The sequence below is a fragment of the Eriocheir sinensis genome, unplaced genomic scaffold (assembly GCF_024679095.1).
Source record: "Eriocheir sinensis breed Jianghai 21 unplaced genomic scaffold, ASM2467909v1 Scaffold494, whole genome shotgun sequence".
NCBI classification, from domain to species: domain Eukaryota; kingdom Metazoa; phylum Arthropoda; class Malacostraca; order Decapoda; family Varunidae; genus Eriocheir; species Eriocheir sinensis.
This window is the reverse complement of record NW_026111825.1, coordinates 197,560-216,212: the sequence shown is the minus strand read 5'-3', so window position 1 is coordinate 216,212 and position 18,653 is coordinate 197,560. Positions and strand designations below refer to the sequence as shown.

At 44.3% G+C, this 18,653-nt stretch overlaps 1 long non-coding RNA gene across 4 annotated transcripts in view; it reads right to left on the bottom strand.

The window, feature by feature from the left end:
• Window positions 1–14,152, bottom strand: part of LOC126992601 (uncharacterized) — a 69,526-nt gene extending 55,374 nt beyond the window's left edge. For 2 of the 4 annotated variants that reach the window (XR_007746677.1, XR_007746679.1), the window contains exons 1-2: window positions 13,870–14,152; window positions 12,153–12,233 (exon numbers count right to left, since the gene is read on the bottom strand). This is a non-coding gene — a long non-coding RNA (uncharacterized LOC126992601). Of the gene's footprint in view, window positions 1–8,017; window positions 8,099–9,657; window positions 9,739–12,152; window positions 12,234–13,869 lie in introns of those variants that run through there. The other 2 variants (XR_007746678.1, XR_007746680.1) reach the window with 2 other exon arrangements.
• Between the last annotated feature and the right edge of the window lie 4,501 nt (window positions 14,153–18,653).

The following is an 18,653-nucleotide window of genomic DNA, read 5'->3' as shown; positions in this document are numbered from 1 at the left end:
ATTACTTTTAAAATAATTCAGGAGCTAGGGGAGCCAGAATGTGGGCACAAAGATGAGGCGTTCAGGATTACCTCACTCTTCTTTGCAGATGATGGCATGCTTTTGGCAAATAGTGTAGGGAAGCAGTACAGGTGATAGAAGATGGAGACTATAGCTAAGAATATGGACTAGAAGTAAATAAGCAGAAAAGCAATATTATCATTTTTAATATGGAAAACAAACCAGAAAATATAGGGGGCATTAGTGTTGGGGATAGAATTAAATATTTAGGAATAATAGTCAATGACAAGAGGAACTATTTTCAAATGCAAAAGGAAGAAATGTTCAGGAAAGCGAGAAGGCTAGCAAATATGACATACAATGTAATTGAAAAAAGCTGTTCAAGAATGCTAATAGGAAAGACTTATTGGAAAAATGTTGCACTGCCATCCATCCTGTATGGGGTAAATATAATAAACATCACAAAGACAGACATAAAAAAGTTGCAGAGGACAGAGAATGAGGTGTACAGGAAGATTTTGAGGGCACCAATGTATGCACAGGAAGCAGCACTCAGGGGAGATAAAGCTCAGTGTTAAAAACAGGATAAGGGTGGGACAGTGGTAGTGCTTAAGGTTTTTTCTTATGGTAGGAAACGATTTGGTGAGAAGGGTGGGAGAGGAGATGATAGAGAAGAGACAAAGTAGGTGGGTGAAAGATTTGTTGAATGAACTGAGAGCAACAGAGGGACTGAGTGTGAGTGTGAGGAATGAGACAAAGGAGAGTATAAAGCAGAGAATGAGAGAGGTGGATACAAGAGAGTGGAAGAGGCAAATGAATGAAAGCAAGCCTTAAGATATATAGAAAATGGAGACAGGAGTTGGGAGGACAAGAGGAGGTATACACCAACAACCAAGCCTCAAGTGCTATTCAGATGCAGGACAAACAACATGCAACTAAAAGACAGAAACAGACACCGGCAAGAGGAAACCAAGTGTGACATGTGTGAAGCTGAACACGAAGACCTGCGACACTTCCTGCTCTGGTGCCCGGCCTGTGCAGAGGAAAGAATAAAGTGCGTGAGGCCGCAACAGCCTTACGAGGAAGAAGAGGACACCATTGGAAAATTTTATTTGAAAATGAACACACCGAACAAACGAAAACAACAGTACACAAGTTTTGGACAATAAGAGAAAAAGAATGAAAGAAAAGAAAAACAATAGACCCAGACAGTAGACACATCAGGAATTGCCGTTACAAAGGCAAAACTCCCGACCGACTACTACTACTACTACTACTACCCCGTGACTCCGGATCTGCGAGCACAGGTTCGAATCTGGCGTGCTCAAAATTTTACTTTACTGTCTCGTGAAAAATGACGTACGGCGCTGATGCATTATTTACATTATTAATGAGTTTCTTTTTTCTTATAATACATTGCGTGTTTGAGTTACGAGTTTGCTTTGCTTTAATTGGTGACTTTTTCTGTCTTCATTTACTTAATGCTCTTTTTCTTAGTTCTCTTCTTCGTCCAGAGAGAGAGAGAGAGAGAGTAACCCATTAAGTTCCATAAACATATACATCACGAAATCTAGATAGATAGATAAACAGATCAGACGTCACACACACACACACACACACACACACACACACACACACACACACACACACAGTTCGGGCAACAGCCTTGTCAGTAGCGGGGGGGGGGGGAGGGGGGGATAGGGGGGCTGAAGACAAGGGCGCCGCCACCAGCCGTCTCTGGCCTGGTCGCTGCCGCGTCATTTTTTCTCTGAATTAATAAAACATTGCCGACAATGATCCCCAGGAAGCGTCGCAGCGAGCCACTCTGGGGCCCCGAGCTCTGGAACGGGATGCAGGGCGTGTGCTCGGTGGCCCTGCCCGACACCCACAGCGTCTCGGTGAGCGTGGTGCGGCGGCGCTGGGGCTGGGTGGGGTGGCGCTTCAAGGAGACGAAGAAGGTGGCCAGGTTCACCTACGTAGACCGCGTGGTGCGCCCCGTCGTCACCTACTCCTTCCTGGACCTGGCGCAGCTTGTCAGGACCAGCGCCAAGGGCGGCGCACAGGTCAGGGTCACCCTGGCGCTGCTCAGCGGTGAGAAGCGCGTGGCCAAATTGGAGCCCAACACCTTCATGAGGCAGCTGAAGCAGAGCAGCTCAAACATGAGTTTTTCTCTGCACGTCGACAGGGAGAAGGTCACCCTGCTGAAGGCGCACCGGCCACTGCAGGAGGCGACAGCAGTGTGGCCGTTTGACGTTATCAAGCCCGCTGCCCCACCCAAGCGGCAACGATACAGGATGTATATTGACCCAGGGCTGGAACCGGGCGCCCAAGACCCTGGCAATGCCGAACAGAATAAAGACAGCGATGAGGAGAGTCGCTGGGAGGCGCGCGATGAAGGAAAGCACAAGGAGACTGAAGAAAAGAGCTACGAGGCTGACGGAGACACGGCCGACGACGAGAGTCGCTGGGAGGCGCGCGATGAAGGTAAACACGAGGATACTGAAGAAAAGAGTGACGAGGCTGACGGAGACACAGCCGACGACGACAGTGGCTGGGAGGCGGACACTGAAGGAGCGGACGAGGAGGAGGAAAGTGGCGAGTCCTCGGATGGCAGTGGCTGGGAGACTTTGGAGGAGGACGCCGAGCAGGGCGCCGAGCAGGGCGCCGGGCGGGGGCCTGCCGGAAGCCCGGGGAAGGCGGGTGGCGGCTTCCTGGAGAGGCTGGGGGTGGCGTGGCATTACGCCCGCCCCGCCCTGCTCATGTTGGGCTCCGCGGCAATCATGGCAACGGCCATCTGGTGGTCACCCATTGGCCGCGAGGATTAGCGGCAGGGCGGCAGCGGCGGCGAGCAGTAAGGGGCGTGAGGCAGCCGCCCTTAGGGCCACATCAAGGACTCCGTCCTTTGCCCACGCCTTCAGGCCAACAGAAGGCGAAGGGGCAAGGAGCATGGGCCAGCGTGGTCCTGGAGGCTTCCTCTAATTAGGGCCACGTCAAGGGCTCCCTCCTTTGCCCACGCCTTCAGGACAACAGAAGGCGAAGGGGCAAGGAGCATGGGCCAGCGTGGTCCTGGAGGCTTCCTCTAACTAGGGCCACGCAAGGGCTCCCTCCTTTGCCCACGCCTTCCTGGCCCTGGAGCACGCCTTCAGGGGCAGCAGAGGGCGGAGCGGCGAGGAGTGTGATGCCAGAGTGGCCCTGGAGGCTTCCCACGCTCACCGCTGCAGAGTGCCGCCCGGAGTGCGTGGCGTAGCTCCTCTGTTGCGTCCACGAAGCTCCTCCTCCTCTCCGCCCTGGCATCTCGTGTCCTCGGTATCCTCCTTCCAACACACTCTGCATCGCTCCTCTGTGCTGGCCCAAACAGTCTCAGTCTCGCACTCCTCGGGAACACCGCAGCGTCTGAACAGTCTCAGTCTCGCACTCCTCGGGAACACAGCAGCGTCTGCACTCTGCACTCGCCCAAAAAGGCTCAGCCTCGCCTCTCCCCGAACCATCGTGCACTCGCCGCCGCTATGATCACCCGTCTCTTATCATGTTCCTCGCGGGGGCGTTGCCACATCAACGAAACTACAATAGCTGGAGTGCTTCCACATATCCCACACATCACCGCTCATATATACTATACAAAAACAAACGTCCAGCAGACCGGCACGTCTCCAGTTCTGCCAGCACGCGCAATATACAAAAGTGAAGTGGTAACATCCTGCAGACGGGCACATCTTCACTCACAGTTCTGCCAGCACGCGCAATATACAAAAGTGAAGTGGTAACATCCAGCAGACCGGCACATCTTCACTCACAGTTCTGCCAGCACGCGCAATATACAAAAGTGAAGTGGTAACATCCAGCAGACCGGCACATCTTCACTCACAGTTCTGCCAGCACGTGCAATATACAAAAGTGAAGTGGTAACATCCAGCAGACCGGCACATCTTCACTCACAGTTCTGCCAGCACGCGCAATATACAAAAGTGAAGTGGTAACATCCTGCAGACCGGCACATCTTCACTCACAGTTCTGCCAGCACGCGCAATATACAAAAGTGAAGTGGTAACATCCAGCAGACCGGCACATCTTCACTCACAGTTCTGCCAGCACGCGCAATATACAAAAGTGAAGTGCAAACATCCTGCAGACCGGCACATCTTCACTCACAGTTCTGCCAGCACGCGCAATATACAAAAGTGAAGTGGTAACATCCTGCAGACCGGCACATCTTCACTCACAGTTCTGCCAGCACGCGCAATATACAAAAGTGAAGTGGTAACATCCTGCAGACCGGCACATCTTCACTCACAGTTCTGCCAGCACGCGCAATATACAAAAGTGAAGTGGTAACATCCTGCAGACCGGCACATCTTCACTCACAGTTCTGCCAGCACGCGCAATATACAAAAGTGAAGTGCAAACATCCTGCAGACCGGCACATCTTCACTCACAGTTCTGCCAGCACGCGCAATGTACAAAAGTGAAGTGCAAACAACTTCAGAGGACACACAATGACATTATGCAAGAAGGAGCACAGAGTGCTGGAGAACAGTGGTGTGAGACTTCCCTTTCTTTCTGTCTAACAACGTGCGTATATGAAACGTAACTATAAAACAAGTTAAAACTGGATTTGGTTAGCACATTCATTCATGTATTCATTCATCTCTGCAGCAACATGTAGATATGAAACAGGTTAATACGCATGAGGAGTAGGCGTGCTCTGTGAAGCATATAAAGGACATACATTTCATAATGTTTATGCCTCCGTGTGCTCGGGTTACTCTATTGAGCATCGGAAATGTTATGAATAACACGTCTAGACTGGAATAACAACACACGTAAGTGGAGGCGCAGTCCATCACGTCCCCTACGCCGCAGCTCGTCACACGCTGAGTGGATACAGTCCACGGGGATAGTCTCCTTTTTATATTACAGAACCTAAACAATGTGAAGAGGCTACCAGGGGTCGGCAACCTTTGGCACGCGTGCCAGACTTGGCACGCAGAGTGCTTGCCTATGGCACGCCACGTGATTCGAAGAAGCAAAGAAAAAGATAAAAAACAGAATAATGAGAGAGCGAGATCGTACATCCTTACTTTTATCACAGTTTAAGTTTTCGAACGATTTTAAATCATTTTTTCCTATGATACATTGAATTAAAACGAAAATGTTTCGTACCCGCGATGAGAATACGTGAGTACAACGAGATGTAAACGAGTATGAGACACGTTGCCGCTGCTGACGCATCAGTCACGCAGCGGCAACGTTCTATTCTGCTTCAGTAACTATTTAGCCGCCGTGGTGACACTCTGGTTACTGTCGCCATGGCTACTGCGAAAAAAAGTCAAGCTTGATGTCCGATCATTTCAGTCATCATGGACAAATGACTTTGGATTTATTCAGCAGAATGATCGTGCTGTGTGTGCTCTCTGCTGCGAGAATGTCGTGTGCCGCACATCGAGTGTTAAAAGACACTTTGAAACAAGACACGAGAAGACTTTCAAGGACAGTACAGACAAGGCTGCAGCGATTAAGAAAGCAGTATCGCGCTATGAGAAACAAAGTAATGTGTTTAAGTGCTAACAAAAACAATGCAACTGAGGCCAGTTACAAACAAGCTCTGTGTATTTCCAAGCATGGAAAGCCTTTTACTGATGGAGATTTTATAAAGCAGCTTTCCTAGAGTGCTCTGAGGTGTTGTTGATGGCATATCAAACAAACACATGATCATCTCAAGGATAAAGACATGACTCTCAGCTAGGACCGTGGAGAGACGTATTTCTGAAATGGCTGCTAATGTAAGTGAGCAACAAACTGTTGCTTTAACAACTACACCTGTGTTCAGTGTGGCCCTGGATGAAAGCGTGGATATAAATGACATTCCCCGCTTGGCTGTTTTGCCAGGTATAGTGACACAGAGATACACGAGGAGCTGTGCTGTCTTAAACCTATGTGTGGCACTACCAAGGGAGAGGACATACTGAAGACATTCACTGATCATTTTGAGGACAGAGGGGTTGACATAAGAAAGATTTTTGCAGTTACAACGGATGGTGCCCCTGCCATGGTAGGAAAAAACAAGGGTTTTACTAAGATGGTTGAGGATAAAATTGGACACCCCATTCTGAAATTGCACTGCATAATTCATCAAGAAAATTTATGTGCCAAGATCTGGAGCTCGGATCTCAACAAAGTGATGCTACTGTTACAAAAGTAGTGAGTTTTCTTGTTGCACACTCTTCTCTTACACTGAGCAGTTTCAAGCTTTCCTTGAAGAGGCGGACAGTGCTTACAAAGATATACCCTTGCACAGCAGTGTTAGGTGGTTAAGCTGTGGGAAGGTATTGGAGAGGTTTGTGGAATGCTTTGATGAAATGAAGATTTTTTTTTATCAGAAAAAGGCCAAGACTATCCTGAGCTGGAGGACAGAGACTGGACTGTGAAACTTATGTTTCTCTCAGACATCACCAAACATCTAAATGACCTCAATCTTATCTTGCAAGGTGCAGGAAAAACAGTGATGGTTGTATGATATTTGGAAGGCATTTGTTGCAAGGCTTGCAGTTTACTCATCAGATATCAAAACTGGTTCTTTCCGTTACTTCAAAAACTTGAAGAGCTTGTCTGCAATTCATCCTGTCAACACTACTGATCTTCAGGTGTACATACAAGAATTAAAGTCAGGTCCTCAATCAGATTTCAAGATTTCAACACACTGGCCCAGTGTTTTCGTTTTAATCAGACCAGACACCTTTAAAGACAGTGAGTTGGACGAGTCTCTCTTTGAGTGGATGGAAACTGAGGAGTTGGAAATGCAGTTGACTGACCTTCAGGCCTCATAATTGTGGTCAGCTAAATTTAAAGATCTTCGAGAAATATTGGAAACTAGTATGAATGATCATGCAGCCTCCATATTAAGTTCCTGGACCTCACTGCCTGATAAATTAAATTGCATGAAGAAGGTAGCTTTTGCATTGCTATGAGCATTTGGATCTACATATCAATGTGAGCAGATATTTTTACACATGAGGCACATCCTCAACCCCCATCGCAGCAAGCTTACAACGGATCATTCTGACGGTTGTGTGAAGCTCAAGGTGTCCAGATACTCACCTGAAATTTCAACTTTGGCCAAAGGGAAGCAAGGGCAAGGATCGCATTAATATTGTGAGTATAAATTTAAAATAAAATAAAAATATATTTTTAGTTACAAGGAATGCTAATTGCTACAAAAAGGTAGCATCTATGTTATACATGTGCAGGAAAATACACTTTACTTTAGTTATAATGGTCACTACATACTCTATGAGTCTATGTCTATGATTATGATCTCAATTTCCATAGGACATACGCTTTATAATGTGGGAAAAAATAACACCTGGCACGCAAGGTAGTAAAAGAAAAGGCATTAATTAGACTTGGCACTCTATGTTCAAAAGGCTGCCGACCCCTGCTTTAATTTAATTGTTACAAAGGTTTTACTAATGCATTTGTTATTCATTAATATACTGATGGGATAATTAATCTTGTTTTATTTTATAATTGTTCCAGTTCTTCTCCAGAGCCACTGACTTTTTTTTTTTTGTTAATCTTAGACCTATTCATATATTCCTTACCAATTTTGGTCACATAAGTAGCAACACTCCACTATCCCTATGCTCAGGGAAATGGCTTATTAAATCAATTTGTATAATCAGAATTTCTAATTAATGTGATTGGAGGAAATATAAGAAAAGCAAATGGCAAACTGACTGATGTTCCTGGGAAAGTACCCATGATCAGTGGCAGTAAACAAATGAAACAGAAAACCTGATGGAGTACAAAGATTAGGAAAAAACTACGTAGATTACAGAGCTGGGATAACTGAGCTTAAAACTGTTTGATATCTAATCTAAATTTAACAAGGACAAGCTGGAAGAACAGCAGAAACATGAACACAACCAGTAGACTGGGCATTGGCAGATACCAGTTGTTTGCTCTTGTGAATGTCACAAATAATATGGAAGAGGTAGTTACGTACTTAAAGAATTTACCTTCATGGAATTGTACAACAGTCAGGGTGGCCAAGAGGAAGGTGGCGAGTATGTGTTGCTGTATTTGGAAAGTCCCAGTGTAACTGTAGATAACTAAATAAGGAAAACGAAATGTGTAGGAGTAAATCATGATGAGAAGCCTTTGAAAAGACCTTATAATTAGTTCAGAAATTCCTATACTTGAGTTTAATAAAGTAGCTCAAGTATATACAAAATGCTTTCAGAATCAGAATTCCCAAAGCCTGAATAAATGTTGGCGGGCAGGAACACATTCACATAAAGGCTGTGCACCATGCGGGTTACCCAAAGTCTACTTCCCACGGTCTCCTGAATGTGTGTGCCTGTGTTAAAAACTCAGCCCACCTAGCTGTTCATCCTCCCTTTCAGGATGCTTGATAAATGGAAACCTGGGGAAGGTAAACTCTGGTTTTCATCATATTCATTCTCTAACCAATCATCAGGTTCTGTGTTGTTCCTCCACAACTACTGTTGCTATAGTCTTACTGAATTGAAAAAAAAATATCAAGGAGATTACACAGTTTGAAAATATTCAGGTCTGAAGATAAATATGAAGAAAACTAATGACCCTCCTTCAAAGCCTGTATGCCGTCAGTATTACTAGGAATACAGTCACCAGGAGTGACATGCAGCAATACTTGTATTTATAATAGTTTCACTAACAAAAATACACTCAAAAGGCCCTTGTTTGGGAACTATGACAAACTGCAACATATTGCTTTTGTTTCACTAACAAAAATACACTCAAAAGGCCCTTGTTTGGGAACTATGACAAACTGCAACATATTGTTTTTAAGTTACCATTTGCAAAAGTTAAGGAGTCAAATATTATTAGTTATTGCCCTCTGACTGGTCCGTCTAATACTTAATGGCCCATATAATTATAAATGATCAGACGGGATGGCCCAGGTTAGGCACATCTATGGTGTTGTGAACAATTATTAAGGTTGCGTCACCACACTAATAAATTTGCTAACATTGTCGTGTTCAAAATTCGAGCCAATTAACTTATGGTGCAACTGTGCCAAATTTGACCTGTCCAGCCCACTCCTGAGTCCTGACCCCCGGATTGCCACTCAAGTGTCGGTCCCTGGCAACAAGTACCTAACCATTAGTTACTATCCTCTGGGAATAAGCATGCATTGTACAGGATAGAAGGCCAGCAGTGCATGTCAATATGTCATATGCCAAAACCCAAACAGGTAAACAGCAATCGCGATGCTAACTTTGGTCCGTGTCGCAGTAAAGATTCCACTGTTCCAAAATGTCCCTGCCTAGACACACGACCCAGCTGGCCTATTCATACGAACGAAATGCAGCCCATGATCAGGATCACTGATAACCCAGGGCAATGACTAATTAACTATCTCCCTCCCTCGATACACCTTCATAATGGCTGCTCAGCATTTCATGCAAATGAAGATAATGAACAATAAGCAAAATATATACTAGGGTAAAAATCTTATTCTTTGTGTAATTAGATTTATATATTAATATTTTCACCTGGTTAGGTCTACCTCTTTATCAGTCTACCTACCTATAGAAAATCCACTTCCATACGTTTGTGTTAAGTGTGTGTGTGTGTGTGTGTGTGTGTGTGTGTTAAGCAGTGACAATCACTAACCTGCAGCAACTGCTGGATCATTCAGTCCAGCCTGGCTGTCGTTCAGACATCCCGGGGAGTGTCTGTTCAGCCGCTCGTCTGCTGGGGGTATATAAAAAAGTATATACCTGTGTGATATACCTATGTGGAGAAAAGGAATAGCCTATATGCTAGACAATCCTTCCAGGCTGTGTTATTGTATAAAAAACATTTATTCTAGAAAGGTTTTCTTTTATGGATTTTTTCACACACCATTTATAAATGAAAAGCATATTCAGGAAATAAAATATACTGACAAGGAAAGGGTAACAGCGTGGCAACAAATCGACTCACTGGGGCCTCGCCCGCTGCACCCCGACATCTGAGCCAAGGAGGCTTGCCTACCCTTGATATAAACCGTTCACTGACGCACCGCTGAGCTACAGTCACCAGTCTCACACACACACACACACACACATCGATGTACGGGACACGACTGTCTGTTAGTGTCCAGGGAATGTCTTAAACTCACCCATATGTCTGCATCCCTAATTAATTAAGTCGCGTTGTGGTGTTTTTTTGCTTTATTTTTGAGCACATATCGGCAGCAAAATGATGGAAGAGGTGCCACTCACCCATGCAGTCAGCAAATTATGATGGGCCGGGAGGCAGGACTACAGTTTAACGCAAGGCCAGGCACATTACCTCGCCAGTGCATCTGCAAGACTGTGGTCTGTTAACTGCAAGGATACTACATAGTCGGATGATAGTCCCCATGTTTGGATGTAGAGCCTTCTAGAATTCTTGATTACCAGACATCTAGCAACTACCCACGAACCGAAGCTTCAACCACCGGTTCAGTTTCCCGTTCGCCGCACGGCATCTCGCGTAGTGACTTGCCTGGGTGTTGTTATTAGGCTCTCAGTCGCCTGGAGAGGTGCCACAACACAGCAAATGATCGTACTGGATCTCTCAGTGTGTGTTCAGAAGAGGAAACAAAGGCTGCTTGAATATGGAAATTAGCCCTCTGCGGATTTCCTTCCTTATCGCCCTTGTACGCGGTGTGTGTGTAGGGGGGCCCAAAGGACTGAATGGAGGATGGTCCCGTCTGACGATCATTAGAATGTTAATCTATTAACATTGTGCCAGAAAAAAGTTGACAAATATCCTAATATACAATTCAAATATAAAGTCGAGTTTTCGAGAATAAGGCTTGTCAGCGTGAATAAATGTTGGTGGGCAGGAACACATTCACATAAAGGCTGTGTACCGTGCAGGTTACCCAAAGTCTACTTCCCACGGTCTCCTGAATGTGTGCCCTGTTCATCCTCCCTTTCAGGATGCTTGATAAATGGAAACCTGGGAAGGTAAACTCTGGTTTTCATCATATTCATTCTCTAACCAATCATCAGGTTCTGTGTTGTTCCTCCACAACTACTGTTGCTATAGTCTTACTGAATTATTTTGAAATAAAAATATCAAGGAGATTACACAGTTTGAAAGTATTCAGGTCTGAAGATAAATATGAAGAAAACTAATGACCCTCCTTCAAAGCCTGTATGCCGTCAGTATTACTAGGAATACAGTCACCAGGAAGTGACATGCAGCAATACTTGTATTTATAATAGTTTCACTAACAAAATACACTCAAAAGGCCCTTGTTTGGGAACTATGACAAACTGCAACATATTGTTTTTAAGTTACCATTTGCAAAGGTTAAGGAGTCAAATATATTAGTTATTGCCCTCTGACTGGTCCGTCTAATACTTAATGGCCCATATAATTATAAATGATCAGACAGGATGGCCCAGGCTAGGCACATCTATGGTGTTTGAACAATTATTAAGGTTGCGTCACCACACTAATAAATTTGATAACATTGTCGTGTTCAAAATTCGAGCCAATTAACTTATGCAATTTAACTGTGCCAAATTTGACCTGTCAGCCCACTCCTGAGTCCTGACCCCCGGATTGCCACTCAAGTGTCGGTCCCTGGCAACAAGTACCTAACCATCTAGTTACTATCCTCTGGGAATAAACATGCATTGTACGGGATAGAAGGCCAGCAGTGCATGTCAATATGTCATATGCAAGACCCAAACAGGTAAACAGCAATCACGATGCTAACTTTGGTCCGTGTCGCAGTAAAGATTCCACTGTTCAAAATGTCCCTGCCTAGACACGACCCAGCTGGCCTATTCACACGAACGAAATGCAGCCCATGATCAGGATCACTGATAACCCAGGGCAATGATTAGATAACTATCTCCCTCCCTCGATACACCTTCATAATGGCTGCTCAGCATTTCATGCAAATGAAGATAATGAACAATAAGCAAAATATATACTAGGGTAAAAATCTTATTCTTTGTGTAATTAGATTTATATATTAATATTTTCACCTGGTTAGGTCTACCTATTTATCAGTCTACCTACCTATAGAAAATCCACTTCCATACGTTTGTGTTAAGTGTGTGTGTGTGTGTGTGTGTGTGTGTGTGTGTGTGTGTGTGTGTTAAGCAGTGACAATCACTAACCTGCAGCAACTGCTGGATCATTCAGTCCAGCCTGGCTGTCGTTCAGTCATCCCGGGGAGTGTCTGTTCAGCCGCTCGTCTGCTGGGGGTATATAAAAAAGTATATACCTGTGTGATATACCTATGTGGAGAAAAGGAATAGCCTATATGCTAGACAATCCTTCCAGGCTGTGTTATTGTATAAAAACATTTATTCTAGAAAGGTTTTCTTTTATGGTGTTTTTCACACACCATTTATAAATGAAAAGCATATTCAGGAAATAAAATATACTGACAAGGAAAGGGTAACAGCGTGGCAACAAATCGACTCACTGGGGCCTCGCCGCTGCACCCCGACATCTGAGCCAAGGCTTGCCTACCCTTGATATAAACCGTTCACTGACGCACCGCTGAGCTACAGTCACCAGTCTCACACACACACACACACACACACACACACACACATCGATGTACGGGACACGACGGTCTGTTAGTGTTCTGGGAATGTCTTAAACTCACCCATATGTCTGCATCCCTAATTAATTAAGTCGCGTTGTGGTGTTTTTTGCTTTATTTTTGAGCACATATCGGCAGCAAAATGATGGAAGAGGTGCCACTCACCCATGCGGTCAGCAAATTATGATGGGCCGGGAGGGAGGACTACAGTTTAACGCAAGGCCAGGCACATTACCTCGCCAGTGCATCTGCAAGACTGTGGTCTGTTAACTGCAAGGATACTACATAGTCCCCATGCTTGGATGTAGAGCCTTCTAGAATTCTTGATTACCAGACATCTAGCAACTACCCACGAACCGAAGCTTCAACCACCGGTTCAGTTTCCCGTTCGCCGCACGGCATCTCGCGTAGTGACTTGTCTGGGTGTTGTTATTAGGCTCTCAGTCGCCTGGAGAGGTGCCACAACACAGCAAATGATCGTACTGGATCTCTCAGTGTGTGTTCAGAAGAGGAAACAAAGGCTGCTTGAATATGGAAATTAGGCCTCTGCGAGTTTCCTTCCTTATCGCGCGTGTACCGGTGTGTGTGTAGGGGGGTAAGGACTGAATGGAGGATGTTCCCGTCTGACGATCATTAGAATGTTAATCTATTAACATTGTGCCAAGAAAGAGATTGACAAATTTCCTAATATACAAAGTTCAAATATTAAAGTCGAACTATAGTGAACGGATAAGATATTTTCGAGAATAAGGCTTGTCAGCGTGAAGCGTGATGTTTTCTTATTAACATATAGACTACCTATTAAGTAAACTACTGGATTCATTCATATTATTTAACGGTTAATAACACCATCCGGCGTGCCTCGTTCCGCTGATTTACTGATTGAATAGTCAACATTCATTACTGTTGGCTTGTTAGGTATTTGGTTGGAACAGTTGCCATGACAACATAACGTCATATATAGACTGTGTGTGTGTGTGTGTGTGTGTGTGTGTGTGTGTGTGTGTGTGCACGCATAAACAAGCCTGATTGAGAATGACACGTGTAGAAAAGCTTAAAAATTCGGACACTTGAATCTTAGTCATGCGTACTTTTTCAATCTGTGCTAACATTGTCAAATCTTATCAAAAACATCTAAATACAAATATAATTATTCAAACATATTAGCGTCCACCTGAATTCGATTAGCATTGAATATTCTATCAACAAAGATCAAGTGCTGCGTGACTGTCACGGTGACTGCACAGGATGCTTCATAATGAAAAAACCTGCTCGGGACTCACCTGCTGGAAGCTGAAGGGCATGACGCGGGTGTCGGAGGAGCCGCCGCCCCGCCTGGAGCCGCGGTGCCGCCTCGCCGCTCGTCTCGTCGGTAATGAAGATTTACTTCCTCGTGAAGCGGTGCTCCAGGCCTGGGTCGAGCACCGATTCGAAAGTGTTAGTTGAACCCATAAAGAAAATTAGCAAGCTGTTTCTATTTTTAACTTTAATGCCCATCTTAGGTCCTCCCCTCCCATACACATACTCGTACATAAAAATGCCCTCCTGTGTGTTCAGACGTTCCCAGAATTATTGAGTAAGCGGCAAGGAGCACCTGATAGCTATGAGTATAAGAGAGAGAGAGTTATCCGTAATTGGCAAAATAACACATCTCAGGGCGCCTCCAAGCACGAACACGCACACACACACACACACACAGCCTGCTATCCATGGTGCCCTCCCTGGGAGGGGGAGGGTGAGGGCTCCCATTCCGCCTCCTTAATTGTGTGCGGCGAGTATAAGTTACTTATAATTATATAGTTAAATGGTTAGTTTAATACAGCCCTCAATAGTTAGTTTGTTAGATCAAAGTTGACGGTTAATTACTAGTTAGTTAGGCAGTTAGTAGGCAGATACCAGGAGATTCAAGGAGTACGCTGCCATAGCTGGAGCTCTGGGCTGCGGTGCTCATCTCCCTCATTACTTGGCCAGGTGGCATAAACCACAGCTTACCTTCTCCAGGTTTCTCCAGGTGGGCACTCGTTTGTCGACCGGGCTTGCAGTGCTGAGGCAACAGCAGGCTGGGTTGCCGATTACTTAGCCGGGATTCAAACCAGGCACCCGGATTAGTAGTCACATTTTAACACACATCTACAATGAAGGCAACTGACTACAGCTTTATTATGCATTATTTATGTATATATATATATATATATATATATATATATATATATATATATATACACATTATATATATATATATATATATATATATATATATATATATATATATATATATATATATATAATGTGTATATATATATATATATAATATATATATATATAATATATATATATATATATATATATATATATATATATATATATATATATATATATATATATATATATATATATATATTATATAAAACTTCATCAGAGGACAGCCATGTAGTGAATGTGGCTCGTGTGTAAGCAGGCACTGTTAGTTTAGTTTGGTTATCTCAGTCGCCAGAGAAAATAGTTGTAGAAACTGCTGTCTCGTCCGTCATGCCTGTGCTGCAACCTGGCTCAGACTAAATTATGTAAATACATCTGGCAAGAACATTGTTTGCCGAACACGCCTGGTATGACATATCGAAACAATGAATGTATGTATCATTACATAGTAAAATTCCAAATATAGCAAAAGATCTCATCACTTATCCCTGAAATGACGAGGACCATGGAAATATTGCAGCAGTCAGACGGACGGACACACACACACACACACACACACACACACACACACACACACACACACACACACACACACAGTAAGGGGGGGATGATGTTTCTAAAAGTCACGTGTTTAGAATATATTAGTCATTCCATCAGGAAATGTCGTTCATCATGGTCACTCGTGGTGACAGCAAAAGACGTTATCTATAAGTCACAAAGGACATCACAAGAGTATTAATAAAAAGATCTAGGATACCATTTTCAATGTAAATATTGTAAAAACATATGTAAAAGCTCTTTCTTCTGCCTTGCAGCCTGAAAGAGACTGTTTAGGTCTGGTCACGGTAAAGCTGTTGATATGCAAATATTCTCACAGCACTTGATAAATTTCAAGACAGATCACTGATTACGAATATCCAAATTGTTTATAGCTCGGGGTAAAAAGTGTTAACAGACTATTTCTGCAACTGGAACGGATCAACAGCTGCCTTCAGGAGGCAGCATAGTTGCCGGCTGCCACATGGAGGCGTGTTGAGTTTATGTCGGCAGCTTTACTGCCAGGTCAGAGGAGAATGCATTCAATGTCATCTGACAAAACACAGACCCGTGCAGATCATATAGGGAGGTACAAGGCGGTCGTTCTTGTTGAGGGTTGGCTGGTGTGATCCTTAGTTGGACACCACCGATGGTGCAGAAAGCCTATCACCTTTGTTCGTGTTCGCGCATCAGGGGAGAAGAAAATTGCGGTGGCGTCCATGTTGTAAACACGGGCCACCTAGCAGCGTTTCAGGCAATGCCATCCATTACAGAGTGTTTCAGGTCGACGTCACCGCTCAGAGATGTCTCGCAGTTACTGAAGATCCTTGTCGATGCTGAACGAACTACAACCTCGCGCCTCCAATGAAGAATCTCGCCGGGAGAGCACAGCCTGCCGCCCCGCCACGGATTTTGGTCACTTGGCAGCTGAAAATTCTCGGCGTCCCTCCATGCAGGTGGCACCGCACGCAACAACCAGTGAAATTTGCAGTTGCGCATGTGCGTGGTGTGTACCGGTGAGGTTGTACCGCGGGTCGGCAGCATTGCGCAGGTCACAGCCATCGGCCTGATGATGAAGAGAGCAGCGAAAGTCTGGACCGATACCAGTAACCTAACTCTGTAACCATCACTTGTAATCGGTGCACCGTGCTGAATTTATAAAAAAGCCTCATGCTGGGTCATCGCCAATTATTGAAAGCCGCATTATGTCGAATTGTAGCTGCCGCCAGCCCCAGAAGTTCGGCAGGAAACCAGCAATGCCGATGATTACGCTAAGCAGTGGAGAAACAAACACTGTAAAATGTAAGTAAATTTTGAGGTCGGTATATTACCTGACGAAGTTCTGCTGCATTTGCGATATTCATCTGGCAGTAGTTGGGACTCCTTTCCAAGTACACGAGATGAAACTTGCGGGGCCGTCGAGCTCTTCTCCTGACCCTCTCCAGACGCAGGTGAGGCGTGGATCTTCTCCGGCCCTGAGCAAATAAGGATTATTATTATTATTATTATTATTATTATTATTTATTATTATTATTATTAATATTATTACTCATTATTGCATTATTACCACATTATTTTCATTACCACATCACATTATTATTACTAATATTACTAATATTATCATTATTACTATTGACACACACACACATTACTACTATCATTAATATCACCAATAATACTGTCACCATTAATATTAATATCATTAATATTATTACTAATATATATATTATTATTATTATTATTATTATTATTATTATTACTAGTAGCAGTAGTAGTAGTAGTAGTAGTAGTAGTAGTAGTAGTAGTAGTAGTAGTAGTAGTAGGGAGAAGGAGGAGGGAGGAGGAGGAAGAAGAGGAGATATGGAAACATAAATATGGGACGAGCAGGCAGCAGAAAGCCTATTGGCTCACAGGGATTGTTGCTTTCAGTGATTTAATCAATTCATCAGCCCCTAGGGAGTGGCTTACGGGAAGGATTAAAGCACTTCTGGAGTGGAGGAGAAGGAGGAGGAGGAGGAGGAGGAGGAGGATAATGATAAGAAGAAGAGGATGAAGAGAAGATGAAGAGGGAGAGAGGTGAGGGAAGGAAGGGGGTGGAGAATACCTATGCACTGAGATTTGACTTGGCCTTCCTGTACTTGTGGGAAGAGGTGCCTCCCTGATGAAGGTGAAGGGCGGGAGGGTCCTCCACCAGGCTTGACGGTGCAGGAGCCCGATGCCAGGCACTTGCACCTGTCCTCATCCTGCTCCGCACCGCCTGGGGCAGACTTCAAGAAAGCCACAACATGGGGACACGCACCCCTTGGCACCTCCCTGAGCTGCACTCCCCTTCCCCCACCGCCCCATAGAAAAAGAAGTGTTATCCATTTCATGATGATTGTAGTAATGAAAAAAAGATGATAGCACAATAATAATAATAATAATGATAATAATAATAATAATAACATACACACACACACACACATTAATATTAATAATATTATTAATAATAATATTGACATTAATAATAATAATAATAATACGTGTTATTATTATCATTATTATTATTATTATTATTATTATTATTATTATTATTATTATTACTGTTATTATTATTAACATTATCTTTATTAACAGGTGTTGTTATTGGTGGTGGTGGTGATGGCGGTGATGGTCTACAGTCGCTGCTGTCCTTGCTTCTGCTAATACTCTTGTTATACCGATAGAGCAGCCATTAGGATGCAAGGAAGCATACAGTCGTTCTATTCATAAGGGTACATGTACAGAAGGCATGTGCCAGGTGCTCATCTCTGTACCTTGGCCTTTGAGTCTGTGTTAGTAAGAACCCACACCCTGGGACACAGGCCATCGTGATATCCGCCACAGCTTATCTTCCCAGGTTTCCCCAGGTACCAATTTATCAACCAGCCCGAAGGGAGGATGAACACAAGTGAACTGCACGCCGACTGCCCGGGCCAGGATTCACACCCAGGCCCGTGATTCGTAGCCAGCGCTGACCACTGCTCCACGGCGCATATATTATTCTTAGCACCACATTAATATGCTCAAAAGGAAAAGTATTAAGAAAATAGTGTTAGAAGAGAGATAACCAGTACCTTAGTAACAATTACATTACACTTCTAACAGCCGCATGTAAAGGAAAATTGGAGAATAGTGGGAGCAGGACAAGTAGGGGCAAACAATATGCAAATTCTTCAAGCAAGAACAGTTTCTGGTGAGCATGCACGGAGCCGCCGCTGCCTTACAGGAGGCGGCGCCCGGACACTAACCCTGCGTCCGCCCGGACACTAACCCTGCGTCCCGCCCGGTTGCTGTGCAGGTTCATGAGGCG